Source organism: Thamnophis elegans, chromosome 4 (genome assembly GCF_009769535.1).
Source record: "Thamnophis elegans isolate rThaEle1 chromosome 4, rThaEle1.pri, whole genome shotgun sequence".
NCBI lineage: Eukaryota > Metazoa > Chordata > Lepidosauria > Squamata > Colubridae > Thamnophis > Thamnophis elegans.
The window spans coordinates 3,294,999-3,316,880 of NC_045544.1; positions in this window are offsets into that span (position 1 = coordinate 3,294,999).

Here is a 21,882-nt window from a genome sequence, read left to right on the forward strand (position 1 = left end):
GACACCGAGGGGTCCTATGAGTTGGCTCTGGAGGACGTGGAGGACCCTGGACAGGGTTCTGACTCCAAGCAGGGTGCAGAGAGGCTGGTTGGCCACCAGGAAGTGCCTGAGCCTTGGACCAGTGGGGAGGAGAAAAGGGAGTGTGATCTGGACATCAGCAGTGGGGAGGAGCCAAGGGAGTTGTTCCTGGATGCCTGGCACCGAAGAGCTGATAGGCGTAAGGAACAGTTGCACAGTTACAGGAGATAATTGCACTCAGCTGGTGGTAATTAGGCTCCTCTCAAGACTATAAGAGGACTGCTTGTGCACGTGCCCCGTTGCAGGAGTCAACGCATTGACTAAAAGTTGGAGAACTTTTGTAACTAGCTTGGCAGGCTGGATTGCTGCCAAGGCTTGTCTGTGCTGGATTGCTGCCAAGGACCTGTCCGTCTGCTAATAAATTCCTTAAAGTATCTTTGGCTCGGTGTGCTTTGGTGTGGGACGAAGGGGGTCAGAACAGACAACTATTCATCTCCCTGCCGGATGGACTTGTTAGTCTGCGGTGAGAGAGAAACTTTTTGCTGGCGCTCCTAATAAGGGAGTCTTTGAGTTAACTTCAGAGGATTTCTCATGTTTGGGGAACTGGGTCAGAACAAAAGGTCATAAAATGGGCCCAAACCTATGATACTTAACAACTGTCTTGCTTAGCAATGGAAATTTTGGGCTCAATTGTTGTCATAGAATGAGGACTATGGGTATATCATCCATTTTTACTTTAGAAAAGTAATGGTTATATATGGCCCCCAAAAATATTAATCTTTGTTTAGGCTTCTAAAGTAACACCATTACAGCTACCATGGTCCCTTTGATTTAATAGCTGGTAAAGATGCTTGTTTCTATACAAAGCTTAAAATCATAAGAAGAGAAAGGGTATTGATTATTCCTGATATGTGATGTTGCCTTTTGGAAAGATATAATAGCTAACATCTGGGGGTTAGTGGTTTGCATTCCACATACAAGCAGAGCAGAGTAATAGAGTTGGAAGGGACCTCAGACCCAAAGGTGCTTTTCCAGAACACAACTGGGGCTTCGTGGTTGTTGTTTTTTTTTTCTTTGAAGAAGTTTCGCTTCTCAACCAAGAAGCTTCTTCAGCTCTGACAGGATAGTGGGAAGTGGAAAGACTATCCTGTCAGAGCTGAAGAAGCTTCTTGGATGAGAAGCGAAATTTCTTCAAAGAAAGAAAAAAGAAATTCCGGTTACCTCCTGGAAAACCACCTTTGGGACAACCATGACTTGGATGACTGGGAATCTTTACAAAGGGACCTCAGAAGTTTTCTAGTCCAACTCCCTGCTTGAGCAGGAGAAACTATACCAGAGATGACGAACCTTTTTTGGCTCACGTGCCATAAGTGGGGGGAACGCACGGGGGTCATGTGTGGGCATGCTATACCCATACCCGAGGTGGCGCAGTGGTTAAATGCAGCACTGCAGGCTACTTCAGCTGACTGCAGTTCTGAAGTTCGGCTGTTCAAAACTCACCGGCTCAGGGTTGACTCAGCCTTCCATCCTTCCGAGGTGGGTAAAATGAGGACCCGGATTGTTGTTGGGGGCGATATGCTGACTCTCTGTAAACCGCTTAGAGAGGGCTGAAAGGCCTATGAAGCGGTATATAAGTCTACTGCTATTGCTATTAACTGCTATAATGCAATGTGCTACACACACACCCCAGTGTGCATGTGTGCCCTACAGGCACTCCCCCCATTTTTTGCATGCTTTTTTCGCCCTCCCCAGGCTCCAGAGGCTTTATAGGAGCATGGGGTGGGTAAAAACATTCTTCCCCACCACCACCCGGTTGCCCTCTGGAGGCTTCAGGGACCTTCAGGAGTCTTCCCTGAAGCCTCCGGAGCAGTCAAAATGACCCTCTGAGCAAACCGGAAGTCCTTTCCCGAACTTCCGGTTTGCCCGTAGGGCCAGTTTCTTGGGCTCCGGAGGCTTCACAGAAGCTCATGAAGCCTCCAGAGGGCCTCCGGGGGGGTGGGGGGCTCTTTTCACCCTCCCCAGGCTACTATAAAGCCTCTGGAGCCTGGGGAGGGCGAAAAATGGCTTTAAAAAAGGATGAATGCGCGCTGGCAGGGCAGCGCCTCACGTCCCCTGACAAATGAGTCCGCGTGCCACCTGTGCCATGCGTACCATAGGTTCGACATCACTGTCCTATACCCTTTCAGACAAATAGTTTAGTCCCTTTTAGAAAGTCTCCAATGATGGAGCACCCACACAACTTCTGAAGGAAAGCTATTCCGTTGGTTGGTTGCGCACCCAGAGTTCGGAAATTTGATAGGAAAGAACATATTTTAGATGTTCTGCTGCTCTTTCCTTTTGGCTCAAAGGAACTGTCATGCCAACCCATGAAAACCACAGAAAATCATCCTCATATTTTCAGCTTCTTTCTATGATTTGTTATTCCCCCTGTCACTATGAATAAAAATGTTACTGGTGTTTTTGTAGAACTTCAAATCTTCCAAAAGAAGACTGACTTGCTATTTGCCAACTGGAACAATTCCAACATGTAAACTTACTGTGCAAATAAAGTTAATATACTTTTGTTAACTTGGCACCTAAGTGTATGTATGTGTGTGTGTGTGTGTGTGTGTGTGTGTGTGTGTGTGTGTGTGTATATATATATATATATATATATATATATATATATATATATATATATATATATACACACACACACACACACACACACACACACACACACACACACATACATACATACTTAGGTGCCAAGTTAACAAAAGTTGTGCCTTCATACTAAAAAGACACTATAATTTTGACTAAAAGAGAAAACCATACCCTGATCAATGTTAAAATGAAGAAAGTTAATATCCTTATCATTACATGCCAGGTTATGATTTGGATAAGGAAAAACTAGGCATTACACTTTGGATAAAAAAAAAATCTTTTTTAAAGCCATCTCTGCACATGTATATCAACCTTGAAATAATATTCAGCCTTATTCAGCCATACATTAATAATTAATGCATGTCACCTCTCATCCAACAGTTCTAGAAAGTTTATAAACATTTTACAAACAGTTTAAAACATTAACAACAAGAAGCACAATAAGGGAGCAAAGAAGGCAGGAAGATAAAACCAAATGGAAACAAAGGAAGACAATACAAATAGGACTAAATGGGACTTTGTCCACTATTGTCAAACACCTGGCATTTCTCAATTGGTCAAGGCCCTTTTGAAGGACTTTATAAGTAACAATTGAGACCTTGAATCACACTCTGACAACCAGTGCAACTTTAGAAAACATGGGCATAGTAAGGTGTTGTGGCCCAGCAGGTGCCGTTGGAGCTGCCACCAGACTCCGACAGTGAGGGGCCCTCGGAGTCGGCTCTGGAGGATGTGGAGGACCCTGGACAGGGTTCCGACTCCGAGCTGGGCGCAGAGAGGCTGGTTGGCCACCAGGAAGCGCCTGAGCCTTGGACCAGTGGGGAGGAGACAAGGGAGAGTGATCTGGTCGCCAGCAGTGAGTTGTTCCTGGATGCCCGGCACCGAAGAGCTAATAGGCATCAGGAACAGTTGTGCAGGTACAGGAGGTAATTGCACTAAGCTGGTGGTCATTAGACTCCTCACCAGACTATAAAAAGACTGCTTGTGCACATGCCCCTCTTGCAGAAGTCAACGCATGAACTAATGTTGGAGAACATTACTGTGACCTTGGCAGGCTGGATTGCTGCCAAGCCTTATCTGTGTTTATTGCTGCCCAAGCTTGTCTGTGCCAGTTTGCTGCCAAGGACCTGTCTGTCTGTTAATTAAATGTTGTAACTTATCTTTGGCTCGGAGTGTGTGTTGGTGTGGTACGAGGGGGGTCAGAACAGTAAGGCATATCCTAGTGATGGTGAACCTTTTCGGTACCGAGTACCAAAAAGGGAGTGCATGCCCATGCTCGTTTGGGATGCCACTCAGAAGAGGAGCTGCCCGGTGCACATTCGAGTGCTGGAAACTGGAACTTCTGGTTTGCAGCACGCGCATGCGCCACCAGGAAGCTCCTCTTCTGGTTTCTGGCACGCATATGCGCACAACAATCAGCTGGATGGTGCACATGCGCACATGGAAGCCAAAGACCAGCTCTTCCAGTTTCCACCACTGCCATGCATGTGAAGGCCAGTTGATTGTCATAAAGGCCAGAAACCCGGAAGAGGAACGGGTGAAGCCATGCATGCTGGGCAACATGGCTCTGTGGGCCACTTCGGGCACACGTGCCATAGGTTCGCCCTCCCAGGCATATCCGATACTGCCTCTGCGGCCGTATTTTGGACCACTTGAAGCCTCCGGATGATTTTGAGGGGCAGCCCCAGGTAAGACATTTCTGCACTCAAACTCTGAAGTCGACACATGATTGCGTGGAGGATTTCTACCCCCTCCCAATCTAGGAGAAGGCAAAACTGGTGAAGCTGTGCAAAATGCTTTCCTGTCCACAGCTGCCACCTGTATATTGAGCAGCAGCCCTGAGTTCAGGAAGACCTCCTAAATTGTGCACCGTTCTTGAATGGGGAAGTTTGATTTGATTTGATTTATTAGATTTCTATGCCGCCCTATTCCCAGAGGGACTCAGGGCAGCTCACAACCCCAAAAAAAAGGGGTGGGATACAAACAGGAGGAAAACAACGGACAAACAACTACAAACAATTAAAAAACACTCAACAACCACACAATTCGAGCGGGGGCGGGGGAGAAGGCCCTCCTCCGGGTGGTGGCTAATTGGCATTGGCCAGTAGATGGAATTCGGAGGAGGCCTAATCTGTGGGATCTAATAGGTCTGTTGGAGGTAATTGGCAGCAGGTGGTCTCTCAAGTACCCAGGTCCAATACCATGAAGGGCTTTATGAAGTGCCAACTCACTAAAACCCCATTTGTTTTACAAATTTCCAAATTTTAATGTGAGGGGAGAACTTCTTTGCAAAAAGCTAGTATATGAATCCGGCAACAAAGAAAGAATCCTCATCATACATAGATGCTACTTATTTAATTTTATTGGCCACCCAATTCCAGCCATTTGTACAGCACAAAAAAAACTAAAAGTAGATCTTGATCTATTTCCATTTTTTTCTATATTATGGAAATCAAAATATCCATATTTCCAACTCAGTTAGCTCATAAAGAGGAAGAACACATTGGTAAAGCTGTATCATATACTGTACCATTTCTTTACATAACATGATAATTACTATTGTAAGACATTTTCAGGAAAATCTAACACTAAAGTAGGGCTTCAGTAACAGTTTCCAAAGACTGATACAAAAGGAAACTTGATTGATCTGGATCAGGATATTAGAAAATCAATTACACAGAGCACCATGTAAGCAATATAAATAAGTAAATATTTATAAATATAAATATAAACTAGTTAAAAAATACACTTAAGTATCTTTGAAAATATGACACTTTCATATATTCCACAAACAAAAATGTTTCTCTATTCTATAAGGTCAATAAATAAAGATCAATAGAACATTTACAGATTTTAAAATTCTCTTTTTATTTTTTTTTTAAAAATGGGTTCAGTTGTTTTTTCATTCCGCAGAATGATTATAAGTGCCAATTTATTTCTGTGTTTGATAATTTAAGCCTCCTGCACTTCTTTAAATTATTCATTTCTCAGAGTAAAGCTGAAAAGGATACACACCCAAAAACTGAATTGGAATCAAAAATAATATCCCAAGAACCTTGCCAGGATTGCAAATATGTCAATACTCTAGTTGAGCCCTGAAATACTTTTAGTGGTAAGCATATAGTTGGCAGATCATAACCTTAACTTGGCACACTAACAGATGAGTAGCATCTTCAGGCCCATTAATTGATCTTGGCTCAAAGACCCAGGTCTCAATTACATCTAAGTTGGTCTCAAGCAGGTTTTATGGTGAGTCAGAGATTCACTAATCACCTTCTGGAGTGTAATGTTGAATGTAACTATTCACTTAATGATCAGTAACTCATCCCTAAACTACTGGCAGAAAATATAGGTAACATTCTGTGGCTCACACCACATATCATAATGTTCCAAATACTGTGACGCCTAGCATAGTCATTTAATCAAAGGGCAAGTGGGGTATATACTCTGAGAATCTGGGCCTTTGGCATCTCTTCCTTAATAGTGCACAGCAGGTATTAGGTTTATATGGATAAATATGTATTGTCACCATATGAAGAGCAGCCGGAGGATTAAATCCTGTAATATGGGTACAAGAGATGGAATTAACCTTATATAGTACGAGTGATGACATTCCCTCTACTGCTTGGTTCTTAAATGTATTGATTAAGCTTCACCCACACATCCATTCTTTGGTGAGGTTCTTATATTTTTAACCAACATTTAATAACAGAAATTGAACAGCAGATGCTTTCTTGAAAAGAGGCAATATCTTCAGTTGAAATCCACTCTGTTTTGTAGCTCTTACCCTCCAAAATTTCATTTCTTCTTTTTTAAACTGATTACGTGTGTGTATGTGTATGTATGTATATGTATATATTAACTTGCAGTATACATGACTAACAGTGATCCATTTCTCTGAGAAGGCCTTACTTGAAATGAACTGAAAGAGCATTGCAAGACTGGCAATTTATAGCATCAGCCAGCCATTGATATGACAATATATCACTAATGAAGACAGCCTTTATATCGCCACAGAGATGTCTGGGTGATGCTATAAATCGCAAGTATGGAAAATGCTCAAAGTATAAGCTTAGTAGCTCTGAGCAAGCCTTTTCTCTTTGATTATGACAGGCCAGGGATAAAAGAACATTTGCCAGTTCACATTTCCTAGAAGCAGACCCAATTTGCATTTCCTGAACCAAGATAAAACCTGGAATGCAATTATGTGCCAATCCATTCTTTTAAAAACAGAAAGAAATTAAAATGCAGTGATGTTTACAGTTCAAAATAAGAGAAGCACAAAGAATGCATGTTTCAGAAGATAACTTGCAAAACCATGCATACAATATACATTTTTGCTCGCAAAAATCCATCTATTAAAAGAAGTCATTTGATTCTGATGACTTTGTGTCAATCCTCTTTTGCAGATAAGCCATGGAACTCGCAGCTTCCTTTTGTTGTAATGTTTTTTTTCCAGCAACTGTGGCTGGCATCTTCACAAGCAAAGTGTGTTTCTTTGCAAATGAGCTTAAACCAGTATATTTAATTGTACTTATATTTCTTTGGTCTTTGTGATATTTTTAATTGCTTCAGTGTTGTGATTTACAGAAAGGAATAGATTTAGTAATAAAAGTTTATACAAAATGGAACTTTTATATATTTTTGTGTGGGAAGCTGCCCTGCAAAATTTGAAGAAGTACGAATAATAAAAAATAATTGTGCTTATGTATACATATTGCTTGACCCAAGTCGGGTCATCTGAAAATGAAAACTCTGTGAATTCCTTCTCTAGGCAGGAAACCAGTTTTGAAGTTTCAAATAATTAAATGCCGCTGAAGTCAGAGAACAATGTTTGTGGGAAGTGGTAAATGCCCTTGACATTCATAAGATAATATTTGTGCTATTGTACCTTCCTTTTATGACTTTATCATACCCCTACCTGAGATGTTCAATTTTGCAAAGTACATCTACCAGGTGGGTTTTATAGAGCTATTAAAAACATGATGTTGGTGTACTTTATATTTTATTCTTCTGCCAGCACAACAACATTACTGTGTCCTTATTTCAAAACATCATGCTTCAGACTCTAAATGGGTTTTGTCCATTCCTAATTCTTCTAGAATATAAACTCGGACACAAGTCAGGGTCAGTTCATAAATGAGTAGAAAACGTAACTTTAAAAAATGTTGTTTTCTGTTCTCTTTTCTTTCCTTTCCTTTCAGGGACTTCGCGGAATGTTCTACATGTTCAGAAAGGAGAGAAACAGATAAGAATGCCCTTTTGAAAATTGCTTTATATCACTTGTTTGGCACTTATTTGCAAAGCTAAATACCAATGACAGTTCACTGTATGACTGTACATTTTGTTCTAAATCTCTGCCCGAATGAAAGAAAGTAAAAAAAAAGATAGGAAACTGTCACATCATAAAGATGTCAAAGTTAAATTTATCATTTCAAATACATTTATTCAGCGGTGGCCCCAAGATGCTACTTAGAGGAAGAGTATAAATATGTGTGATAGAAAGAAGACAGGACAGTTCTAAATATCACTGCAATATTAATAATAAGTACTTAAATCAAAAATATGCAGATAGTCCTCAACATACAACCACAACTGAGCCCAAACTTTCCACTGTAAAGGAAGGCAGTTGTTAAGTGAGTTTATTCCCATTTTATGACGTTTCTTGCCAGACTTTTTAAGTAAATCATGTGGTTGTTAAATGGATCTGGTTTTCCCATTGACTTTCCTTGTCAGGAGGTTACAAATGGTGATCACATGACCAGGTCCAGGTGGTGAAATGTTCTAATTACATGCCAGTTGCCAAGTGCCCAAATTTTGATCATGTGACCATGGGGATGCTGCAATGGTCATAAGTGTGTAAAATGGTCATCAGTCTTTGTATTTTTCAGTACTACTGTAACAGTCACTAAATGGATAGTTGTTTATCCCAAACCTTTTCGTTCATTCTCAAAACTGCTTATCAAAATGTCATTTTTTTACCATTGCAGTTAAAATATTCAAATCAGTTTAAATGCCCCTGACTCTGATAATTATCCCAAAACTAATTTGGGATAATTGACTCAGGGTTGGGTAGCACTGAGTTATCCAAAAGTGCTAATGTCAGACTGTCTCTCAATTTGCTTCATTTCATACCTCCAAATTCAGTTTTGAACTTCAGACGGAGATGATCCATCACTACTATATTAGGGGAAAGCAAAACCTGAAACAAAATTTAGGTGGGTCACTGGGACCAGAGATTTACTCTTCCCAGCTTTTGGACTCATGCTGGAGATGCGGTGGCGCAGTGGTTAGAGTGCAGTACTGCAGGCTACATCTGCTGACTGCCGGTTGCCAGCAGATTGGCAGATCAAATCTCACCAGGCTCAAGGTTGACTCAGCCTTCCAACCTTCCGAGATGAATAAAATGAGAACTCAAGTTTGTTGGGGGCAATTGGCTGACTCTGTAAAATGCTTAGAGGGGGCTCTAAAACACAATGAAGTGGTATATAAGTCTAAATGCTAAGTGCTATTGCTATTTTCATGGAATTGCTCTACTGGAATATGTGTTTTGGGTTGTTCTGTAAGTCCTGTTTATGTAGTGCCTTCCTATTGGCTGATTGTAGTGTTGATGGCTAGTGATTGGTTATTGTTTTCTTGTACTGCCAAGCCCTTGGCTCCTAAGTATTTGATAGGCTGGTGGTAATTCAGCACTCCTGTCAATTGACAAGGGGGCCATTTCCCTGGCTATCTTTGTGTCTGCATGGCCATTGATCTTAGTTCCTGTGAAACTCAATGTGTGTCCTTATTCATTGCAATATCAGGCTACCAACTGTTTTTATTGCCTTGACTTTCAGAAAAATTAACGAGGTACTTCGACCATCAAATTCTCAAACCTCAACCATCAAATTCTCAGCGACTGTAAAAATATATGACTAGGGCCGTCATACTTTAAAGGTCTGTTATTGGGTGAATAATGCCTAGCTTTCTATTTAAGTGAGGACAATGTACAAAATAAAAAGTAGGAAAGCCCTTTAATCCTGGGACTTTCCCACTTTAGTTCTCCAGATTCCAATGGTCCAAAAGTTTCATGCAAATCATGGCATGCCTAAATGGTTAGAGAATCCCAACACCCTGAAAATGCCATGTTCATAGCTAATTGAAAATAATAATAATAATTCCTCTGCTGCGTAAACCTTTGCATCTGAAGTTACAAGAGTCGAGGTGGCACAGTGGTTAGGGTGCAGTACTGCAGGCCACTTCAGCTGATTGCTATCTGCAGTTCAGCGGTTCAAATCTCACCGGTTCAAGGTTGACTCAGCCTTCCATCCTTCCGAGGTGGGTAAAATGAGGACCCGGATTGTTGTTGGGGGCGATATGCTGACTCTGTAAACCGCTTAGAGAGGGCTGAAAGTGGTATATAAATCTAACTGCTATTGCTATTGGTATTGCTAAGTTTTAGATCAATATTTGCAGATAAAATTTTTTGGGGGACCCCTGCTTTCATTGATTAAATACATCAGAATCCCTCCCCCATTAATGTACATCTCTCCATGAGTCTTCATTGCATCCTTCTCCTTTACAGCACCTATCTTTCAATTTGTTACTAACTTACCGGTAGACACATTCTTAATAAGACAGAGATTAATGAAAAGTACTATGGCATTTCTGGCTAACTAAATAGATTATGAGCTGTCTCTGTCTTTTTTTAAAGCGACTGCAAAGGATTATTCCCTACTTCAAAGATGTTGATGAAAGATGCTACTGCTTAAAGAAAATTCAAATATGGGAGAGAGATTTGAAACAGCTTTACTTAAAAGTTTGCAAATTACATGATAGATTAAATACCTATCCTGACATTTGTGCTAAAGAATCCTGAACACTAAAGGCTTTGTTATTAAGCGTGGTAAAGAATAAAAAGAGCAATATGATTTATCTCCCTTCTACTAAAACCTGCATTTATTTGATGACTGATAGATGAGGATGATGCCAAATATCTGCTGAAGTGTTATATGTTAAGTAGAAATGGATAGAAAATATAATTCAAAAGATAAAAAGCATCTGCAAGGGATTTTAAAAGGGTCCCTTGGTTGCACTGACAAGCTGTCATCAGGGGCAATAAATCATGCAAAATGACATTAGGTCAGTGTCTGGATGATTTTCTTCTTCTTTTCTTTGGTATCAATGAAATGATGCAATAATATAGGATACACTGAGATTTAACCAATTTGAAAATAATCATTTCGCACTGATGTGTTTTTTTTTAACGTGCAAAATAACGGGTTTTAAAAGAAGCCGAGCTGTTGGTGTGCTGATTGATTGATGAGTGAAGGAGTAAAAACCGATCTAGTTTGTCTCGTGAATGCAGCAATCATGGTAATAGATCCAGGTGTATTGTGCATCCATATTCATGGCAGGCAGTGCATACTGCATCAGTCATGGCTGAGGGACTTTCTGAAGAACCAAGTCTTAACAGCCAAACCAAATGACCTCCTTGGCTTTCCCTGGGGATCCAGGCTTATAATTCTCATGGCAACAACAACTGAGAAATGTGAGACCCTTGGTGCTTGTTTTCTTGCAGGCGTTTCATTACCCAACTAGGTAATATCATCAATGCACTGCAACAAGCTCAGAGAGCATAAAGGACTCCAGAGTTACATTTTTTTTCCCCCTGTTGGAATTGAGAAATAACACTGACAAGGCTAAATCCTCCACCTTGTTATAAATTAAGAGCCGAGGTGGCGCAGTGGTTAGGGTGCAGTACTGCAGGCCACTTCAGTTGACTGTGATCTGCAGTTCAGCGGTTCAAATCTCACCGGCTCAAGGTCGACTCAGCCTTCCATCCTTCCGAAGTGGGTGAAATGAGGACCCAGACTGTGGGGGACAAGTTGCTGACTCAATTTGCTAAAAAAAAATTGTAAACCGCTTAGAGAGGGATGAAAGCTCTATGAAGCGGTATATAAGTCTAATAAATAAATAAATAAATAAATAAATAAATAAATAAATAAATAAATAAATAAATAAATAAATAAAGAAAGAAAGAAAGAAAGAAAGAAAGAAAGAAAGAAAGAAAGAAAGGGGTAACATGATCAACACCAGTTCTCTCTTATGTAGAAAATGGGAGACTCAATTAAAATTATTATTTTAAAAACTGAGCCTTAAAACTAATATTATTAGTTTTATATTATTCTCCGCAGTTCAAAAAGCTTTTTAAAAATGCTTGTATAACAGTAAAGGGTGTTTAGACACATTGGAAGAAACTGCAGAATCTGTAGCTTTACTCCCCATAGTTTCTGGGGAGTAAAGCAGTGGTGGGATTCAAAAAATTTAACAACCGGTTCTCTGTCCTAATGATTTCTTCCAACAACCAGTTCACCAAACTGTTCAGAAGATTAACAACCGGTTCTCCTGAAGTGGTGGGAACTGGAACTCCCTTTTGTAAGTTTACAAAAAAGTGGTCATAATTTTTCAAAATCTAAGATGAATTTCAGACTTTACTTAATACTCTGTTGTGGCCCAGCAGGAGCCGTTGGAGCTGCCACCAGACTCCGACAGCGAGGGGCCCTCTGAGTCGGCCCTGGAGGATGTGGAGGACCCTGGACAGGGTTCCGACTCTGAGCAGGGCGCAGAAAGGCTGGTTGGCCACCAGGAGGCGCCTGGGCTTTGGACCAGTGGGGAGGAGACAAGGGAGAGTGATCCGGATGTCAGCAGTGAGTTGTTCCGGGATGCCCAGCACCAAAGGCATCAGGAACAGTTGCGCAAGTACAGGAGGTAATTGCACTCAGCTGGTGGTCATTAGGCTCCTCTCCAGACTATAAAAAGACTCCTTGTGCACACGCCCCTTTTACAGAAGTCAACGCAGGAACTAACGTCAGAGAACATTATTGTGAGCTTGGCAGGCTGGATTGCTGCCACGGCTTATCCGTGCTGTATTGCTGTCCCAGCTTATCTGTGCCGGTTTGCTGCCAAGGACCTGTCTGTCTGTTAATTAAATGCCATAACTTATCTTTGGCTCGGAGTGTGTGTTGGTGTGGGACGACGGGGGGGGGGGGGGGTCAGAACAATACTGTATGTATTATTTTCTAGTTACAATTGTAATTGTGCTTTTCTCCCCTCTCTAGGCTTCTATACTTATCCTTCTTTCTAAAAAAGAAAACAGAAAAATCTACCAGACTCAATTGTTTTACTTTGCTCTGTCTTCAGGCCATAACAGAAGCAAACTCTTGTCTTTCTTCAATTCCACCACCCACACTTTGGGGAAACTTCAGTGACAACCTGTTGAGAATAACATGCGCAGGGCCTGCGCCCATCAGCAAGGAGAAAAGGAAGATTAGCGAGCAAGCGCCATTGTTGGGCATATCGCTTTGCCTGCAGTTACGTGATAGCAATAAAAGGGCAATTGTGATGATTAAAGGCCTTCTTTCACCGGGGAGAAATGTTAGGTAAAGGTCACAAAATAAAGCAGAGAAGTTATGACACCCACAGGAATCTGCTGGAACTCAGACAAGTTAGTGTTATATCCATATCTCTTGGACTGGCCTTAGTTCCTTCGATTTGTTGGAAAGGAATAATTGGGTTTATTCATTGGATTCTGCCCCGAGATCGGTGACGCAGAGCAGATAAGGAATGCTTTTTAACATAAATCATTCATTTTAAATACAACACGAAATAAATATTTATCCCAAGCCTTTAAGGGACCACAGGTGTTGAGAAGTGAATGATTAATTATGCAAATTAGGGAGAGAGAGCACTTGAGTCATCTTCTCATGAAAAGCAGCAATCTAAACTGTCAAATGTGCTCAAGGCCTCATTTCTAGGAATATTATGTCACGCTATATCTATTACTAAAATCATAAGTAAATGTGGCATTGCTAAGATGTAAACATGAAACAATGTCATCTTGCTGAAGGAACCACTCTCATTCGCAAGCAACTTTTTTTTTTCTAATCCCGTGACTTTCAAATTATATGTTTAATTCTTGTATGCCAATAATGCAGCCTTTAAATATAGAAAGCTGTCTCTTTTGTTTGCATTTTCATAAGTAAATAAGGCCCAACCTTTCAACCTCCTATTAAGTTTAAAAGTAATACTGATTTCTACATATTGTTAAGAATGATTAAGAATGATACTATTTGCAAGCAAAATGCAAAGCTCTTTACTGAGGTCTTCCCTTTTTCAATAAGTGTATACAATTGCATATAAGTCAATAGAAGCAATAATATCTCACAATATGACTTCTGTAACATACGACATTAACAGAGATAAAGATAAAGCAATAGCAATAGCAGTTAGACTTATATACCGCTTCATAGGGCTTTCAGCCCTCTCTAAGCGGTTTACATAGTCAGTGTATTTCCCCCAACAACAATCCGGTTCCTCATTTCACCCACCTCGGAAGGATGGAAGGCTGAGTCAACCTTGAGCCGGTGAGATTTGAACAGCTGAACTGCAGTCAGTTGAAGTAGCCTGCAGTGCTGCACTCTAACCACTGTGCCACCACTATACTAAAGGTATAGTCTCATATGATAACATTTCACACTGCTTATTACCACCCAGGAAACATGTCTTGGGTTAAAAAAAAAAAACCACCCTATAGATTAGTAGGAAAAATATTTAAAATAAAAGGACTAACACTAATAATTTATTTATGCTAATGTATGGCATTTCTGCATCTAGAATGTTATGAACAGATCTGAAGCATTAAGTGGAGAAGGAACAACTAAAATTATCACTGGTTTGAGCACTTCCCCAGCAGCAGGTTTGACATTTTTTTACTATTGTTTTGTGTACCAGCTCAATTTGCCATGCCTATGTCCAGTCTTCCGCACATGCCTTTTGCTCGTGTGCACTCTTTCCGCGCATGCACCTAGCCTCAAAAAGTGTGTCTAAACAGGATGGCATAGAGCCAAGAAGGGTGTGTGATTTCTGCTACTGGTTCGGGTGAATCGGCCACCCAGTGGTGGGTTTCAAAAAATTTTAGAACCTCTTCTGTAGGTGTGGCCTGCTTTGTGGGAGTGGCTTGCTGGCCATGTGACCGGGTGGGAGTGGATTGGCAGTCATGTGACTGGGTGGGCATGGCCAACTTGTAAAATGTGATGAAACTCACTTAACAACGCTCTTGCTTAGCAACCAAAATGTTGGCTCAGAAACTCTGGAAATGAAGCACGCAAGTCTTAAAGCTTTCAAGTTACAAGACCCTTGCGCCCCTAACCCTTTAGGAAAAAAAAACCCAGGGGTGTTCAAAGTTGACAGCTTTAAGACTTGTGGACTTCAACTCCCAGAATTCCTCTTCTCACTCTTCATCTTGATGATGGGCGGACGGGCGAGGAGGGGAGCTGGAACTGGTTCTAGACGGCACTATAGATTTGTATTTCTATAGAAGAGGTGCCATTCCTGCGGCCACCTATGCATTTGTCCTATTATGGAAAAAAAACTTAAAAAAAAAAAAAAACCTGAACTCCTTATCCTGGAAAAAAGTCAATTGGAAAGGGAATGTCCAAGGATGCAAATGGTATTAAATTATACTTCTTAAGAAAGCACCTAGTTAAATCTGTAGTATTTATTAGCAGGAAACATGGGGATGGGCGATAAGAAGACTGGATCTCTTCAGGAAGGTCAGATCAATCAAGATTTTTGAAGATTCTTTGTTATCTTCAGGTTACAGAGCCGAGGTGGCGCAGTGGTTAAATGCAGCACTGCAGGCTACTTCAGCTGACTGCAGTTCTGCAGTTCGGCTGTTCAAATCTCACCGGCTCAGGGTTGACTCAGCCTTCTATCCTTCTGAGGTGGGTAAAATGAGGACCCAGACTGTGGGGGCGATATGCTGACTCTGTAAACCGCTTAGAGAGGGCTGAAAGCCCTATGAAGCGGTATATAAGTCTAACTGCTATTGCTATTGCTATTAAGGACCACCCATCTCCAAATACAGTTGCATAGGAGCAACAATGGGAGTAGGATACTATGTCATCTGTTCCTGAGCACCCAAGATTGGCCACTGTGGAAAAACAAAATGGTGAAGAAGACTCTCTGACTTGATTTGTCAAAGATGATCCTTAAGTACTTTCAGTCAGTTTGCACCAAACTTGCTTTTTAAATCAAAGTTTCTATATGTGAACACGCATGAGTTCAAAGCATCATTACTTCAACTCTGTGCATTCAGTGTAACTCCTTTTCCAGAAAATAAGTCATGTCATGTTCAATTTTTGTAAAAATAGGAACCTCCCTCTTGCTTCCCCCTCCATAAATTCCCTTGTGCTTATCAGCCAAACCATTATTAATCTCTCTCAACAATTTCAACATCTTCTTGTCAATGTCATAATTCACGTAGAAAAATGCTCAGTGCTGTTTTCCTTGATTCCTTTCTTAAACACTATTCCATAACAATGTTTCACTATTAATATCACAACATTGCAACGTTGCACTCTGTAGCTCAAGGAGCCACAAAGGTGGGTTGGGATGGGAGAAGACACAGGAAAAAAAAATAATGCGTAAAAAAGTAAGGACAAACTGTAACACGAATTGTGTATTTTGTAAATGCATCAGAGACAACGCACTGAAAAAAACACAATTTTCAAATGAACTACTTAATGTTCATATAATTATGTTAAAAAGTATTGAAACACGTCAATTAAAATCTGTCATTAAGTGAAAAGACTCATTAATCTCCAATATATTTCGTTTATTTTCAATGAAACACTTTGACTATAAAGTTGGAAGGTGCTGTGATTTTTATTTGTTGTATAGATTAAATGATTAAAATTAAAATTAATTGACATATATATTTATTGTCCTAATGCCAATGAAATAAGTTGTTCCTTTTGCAGAGAGATTGCACGAATGGGTTTATGACCAGACCAACCTGAGTATCACACAAAAAATAAATTCAAGAATTTGAAGGAACGAACTGTTAGTTGATAAGAACAAAAATGTATATTAAAAGACTCAAATTGTCAGCAGTTGTTTAATTAAAGAAACGGATATTACACTATTTCTCCATGATCAATTGAAGCCTGCTGTGCAGGAAAATGGATGCCAACTGGAGGTCATTTTTAATGGTTCGTGATGATGCCTGGTTCTGTTTTGGGAATGACTTACATCTGGCAACTTGCCATAGGGACTTTTTCCACATCACCTCAGATTTAACCTACTTAGTCACAACATCTAGTGACAGAACTCACGACTCCATTTGTAACCACTATTTTCCTAAGCATCACCCAGCCATCAGTGAAGAGATGTAAAATCCGCCCTTGTTTACTACAAGTTCAAATGACTTGAGAAAAGATTGCAACTTTCCACTCAGGAAATAGGCAGAGACTGTTTGGGAAGGCGATGTCAAATGTACAATGTAAACAATACTGCAATATAAGGCTAGCATTAATTTCAACAGAAAGGGAACTATTGCAGAGGAGAAGCCATTCTCAGAGTATCCAATAAAGGAGGAAAACTCTAATCCAAACAGCAGCCTCTGTTCTAACACTGTTTGGAAAAGCCTGTATTGATAAAAAGGAACACACTGGACTAGAAATTATACGGATTCACTTCTTCATATCCTGTGATGCACAGTGGGCATTCTCTGTATAATTGATAAGTAAAATTCATTTATTCATAAGGCGAGTTAACTAGAGATAAGGTGAGCACATTTAAAATGCTGATATAAACTATGAATGTGGGCGGGGGGGGAATGAAGTGAACAATAAGTTGAAGATGGTGACTGAGAACTCGCCAAAACGTTGCCAAGACAATCTCAATCTTACATGGGAAAAGACCCGAATATATTAACCTCTAAGCCACAAGCTCTCCTCCCTTGTTAGCTGAGCCAGGGGAATGATTAAGTGTTTTTTTTTTTCTTTTGTCAAAGTACTTGCTATGCCCAAATATGGGAGGGAGCATACTGCTTCCCTTTTGCCTTTCAGCCCTACTCCAGGAATATGCTCCCTCACATATTTGGGCATAACATGTGTTTTGACAAAACATTTAATACATACATACATACATACATACATACATACATACATACACACACCGTTGCAGAACCCCCCCATGGCCACCTGATCAAAATTCTGATGCTTGGCCCCTGGTTCATGTTTGTGATGGATGCAGTGTCCCAAAGTCACATGATCACCTTCTGATAAGCAAAGTCAATGGGGAAGCCAAATTCACTTAACAACGAACTGCAGTTGTTACTAACTTAACGATTGCAATGATTCACTTAACAACCGTGGCAAGAAAGGTTGTAAAATGGAGCAAAACTCTTGTAACAAAGCTCTCATTTAGCAACATAAATTTGGGGGTCAATTCTGCTTGTAAGTTAGAGACTACCTGTATTCATTTGCGGATAAGCCAAGAATTTTAGGTGTCAAAAAACACCCCCAAACCGAGTTTTGTTTATCGGCAGCAGGGCTTATCTGCAAGATTATGCCATAACATTTTTTAAAGTACCCCTATGCGGTGTGTTTTGGATATACAGACCCTTGAATTTTTAACCAAATGCATGAAAAAAATGTGGATAAACCAATTATGGAAATTAAAACATGACGATTTCACAGGTCAGCTTAGCCAGAGATGAGCTTATATGCAGATACATACAGTTATGCATGATAAGACACTGAACCTGGATTATTATTATTTTTTAAAAAAAACTCTCTAATATCATATGCACAGGATGTTAGTATGGTAATTGGTTGAGATAAAAGGTCTTCTGGACAGGCCACTGTTATAGTAATGGGAAATTAGACTTTGATCATTCAGGAAGCCTGAGTCAAAAATGTACTGATTCTACTCCAAAATGTTATTTCAGTGCCAAGTGGAATCAAATATTTCACAAAGAGATCACATCAACAACGGTTCAAACAAATCTTTCCTGATTTCTTTTAAAAGACTTGTGTCTACATTAGGCCAATGTCACCTTGTGGTTTGTTCTCTTAATTTTGTTACGTTTGAAATGAAAATGTTATTTATAGATTTTACATTGTACTTGGTCTTCTTATTATGTTTTATTGGTGCTGAAGTTAATTGATGAAGCTCATGGTGCTCTTGATTTCTGCGAAAAGGCAATTTCCCCCCCCCATTCAGACAGAGCTTTGATATGTAAATTGGTCCGCGGTTAAATTAGATGGGTGCTGTTGCTTTCATGATGTTTTGAATTGTGAATTTCTAAAAATGACTATTTTATTGCTACTATTGTTAGCCTTCCTGAACAACGTTCCTTGGTAGAAGTGTGACGAACAAGTCAAGTAAATATAACACCACCGTAGCATTTCTTCCGTATCTGCTTGGTTTAATTAGATTTTTTTTCCCCAAAGAGAAATATTTCTCCCTTCAATTTTTGAAAAATATTTTCTCTCTCAATATTTAATATCTCTCTCGTCTCTCCATCAACTGACATCCACAACACCCTTATATTTAATTCTTTATTTTTTAAAAAAAAATATTTTCTGTAAGCCGCCCGGAGTCCTTCGGGATTGGGCGGCCTATAAATTTATTAAATACTAAATACTAAATTAAATACTATTTTGTTAGATAAGATAGCAACTGTAAAAACAATGTACTGCTGAAATATTTTCTTTACTGCCTAATAAAATTTTTTAAAGCAGCCCAAAAGTCTGGCGTAAAAACTAATAGTGATAGCGCCTAGACTTATATACCACTTTACAGTGCTTTAAAGCCCTCTCTAAATGGTTTACAGAGTCACCACATTGCCCCCAACAATCGGGGTCCTCATTTTACCCACCTTGGAAGGATAGCAGGCTGAGTCAACCTTGAGCCTGGTGGGATTTGAACTGCCAAATTACAGGCAGCCGGCAGTCAGCAGAAGTAGCTTGCAGTACTGCACTCTAACCACTGCGTCACCGAGGCTCTTTTAAAGGTTCTAAAGCAGTGAATGCTGGCTGGGGAATTCTGGGAGTTGAAGTCCGGACATCTTCAAGTTGCCAAGGTTGAGAAACACTGTTCTAAAGAGATTATGGTAAGCAATAGTAACATGTAAAGAAAGAACCAGTGAGCGATACCCATGAAACGTACAAAAAAGACCAATGGCTTATGTTTGAACCATCAATGGTGTGGTCTCTTTATGAAATATTTGGTTCCATTTAGAACTGAAATAACCTTCTGGAGTGGAGGCAATGCATTTTTGACTCTGATTTCCTGAATGAAATCATATATTGTGGCTAGTTATAGATGTTGCCTTTAAAGACGCGGTGGTTAATCACTGATGTTTTCCAAGCATTGCACCAGCTACTTCATACTCTTGAAAACACTGAGCAAATATAGACAGGACAAAGGGGATATGATTGGATCAGAGGTGGGTTCCTACCACCTATTTGGTAGAACCGGTTCGTCAAATCTACCGAACCGGTTAGAAGAGGTTCCACCAGTGGACCCGGAAAGCAGGCCACACCTACAGAAGAGGTTCCAAAAATTTTTTGAAACCCACCACTGGTCCTTGGATATGATTATTCTACACTATCATGCTCCTATTTATAAAACTCAATTGCCTCTGTGAAAGGTAAGGATGACTACTGCGTTTGTGGCGCAATCGGAACATTGCGTGTGTTGAAGTTGTTTTAACGCAAACCAAAGATGCCTTTTGAAAAACAAGTTTACATTATATTCTTATGCATGCCAGTGCTGTGTGTGAGGTAATTTAAGGTGGTTCTGAGAAGTGTCATCGGCATCTTCATATCCGGTCACATGGGCGGCAAGCCACTCCCATCCGGTCACATGGGCGGAAAGCCACTCCCACAAAGGAGGCCACACCCACAGAGTAGGTTCAAAGAATTTTTGAAACCCACCACTGGATTGGATGATCCACTGACTCTGTATTGTCAACAATTGGCTAAAAGCTTTGAAATAGAAGCCTATAGAAAGAGATGAATGGGACATTCAGTAGGGCTGCCAGCCGTCATCCTTTCCTGATCTTGCTGACTGACCGGCTGGCCACGCCTCGGAGTAGGGCCTTCTCTGTTGCCGCTCCGGCCCTATGGAATGAGCTACCCCCAGAGATCCGGGCCCTACCCACTCTCATGGCCTTCCGAAAAGCTATTAAAACCTGGCTATTCCGGCAGGCCTGGGGCTGTTGACCTCAGGATTGAGGTCCAGCCCTGCTTAGATTGGGTGCATGCTGTGTCTTTTTAAATTTGTCGTGCTTTTATCTCTTTTTAATTTTTCTTAATGTCTGTTTCTGTAAGCCGCCCGGAGTCCTCCAGGATTGAGCGGCCTATAAATTAAATAAACAGTTAAGCAGTTAAACAGTTAATAAAATGCTTCCTTGACTCTTCATCAATCCCCCCCCTCCCAGGGAGGAAGGGTATTTTCTTCCTAAAACACAGCAACACAATTGCTGCCCATCGGCTGTTAGATATACGTATAAAACATAAATAAACAGTTGTAAACACATGTTAGTCGTGCCTTCTGTTGCTTATTTGAAGAGAAGCAGGCTTTGTTTACTTGTGCTCCAGGTGTTTGATTCAATGGACAAGGGGGAAAGGATTAGAAAGTGTTGAATGGAGTTATAACAGGACATGCTAATTTCAGAACGTGAATTTCCTAATGAATGGGATCATCACACTTCTGGCAGAACAGTTATTAACAAATAATGACATTACACTGGGGGCCAACACATTGTTTTAGTGAGCAAGGCATATGGCTGTTAAATATCTACACAATGAAAAATGTGGCTATGACAGAAAAATCAGATGACTGCTCCTGAAGATTGTTTAATTTCTATTGCAAGAATCAGTTGTACCTACAAGTTAAATTCTCAGGTGAATTTGGCATTTTTCATATTCACACATCAACTCAGATCGCTACTTAGTTGAAGGACTAATTTGGAACTGCCTGTTCCTGTGCATGTCTCCACAGACACCCAGCTTATTTCAATATACTTTACTTCCTATGGGGCAAGGCTTGGATTGAAGCACAGCAAAAACATAATTTAGTCGGACCAACTTGCATTCCAAATAGTTTCGGATGATGTAAGAGCCGAGGTGGCACAGTGGTTAGAGTGCAGTACTGCAGGCTACTTCAGCTGACTGCTAGTTCGGCAGTTCGCCAGTTCAAATCTCACCGGCTCAGGGTTGACTCAGACTTCTATCCTTCCGAGGTGGGTGAAATGAGGACCCAGACTGTGGGGGGCGATATGCTGACTCTGTAAACCGCTTAGAGAGGGCTGAAAGCCCTATGAAGTGGTATATAAGTCTAACTGCTATTGCTATTGCTATGACTTGCACCTGTGTTGGCAAA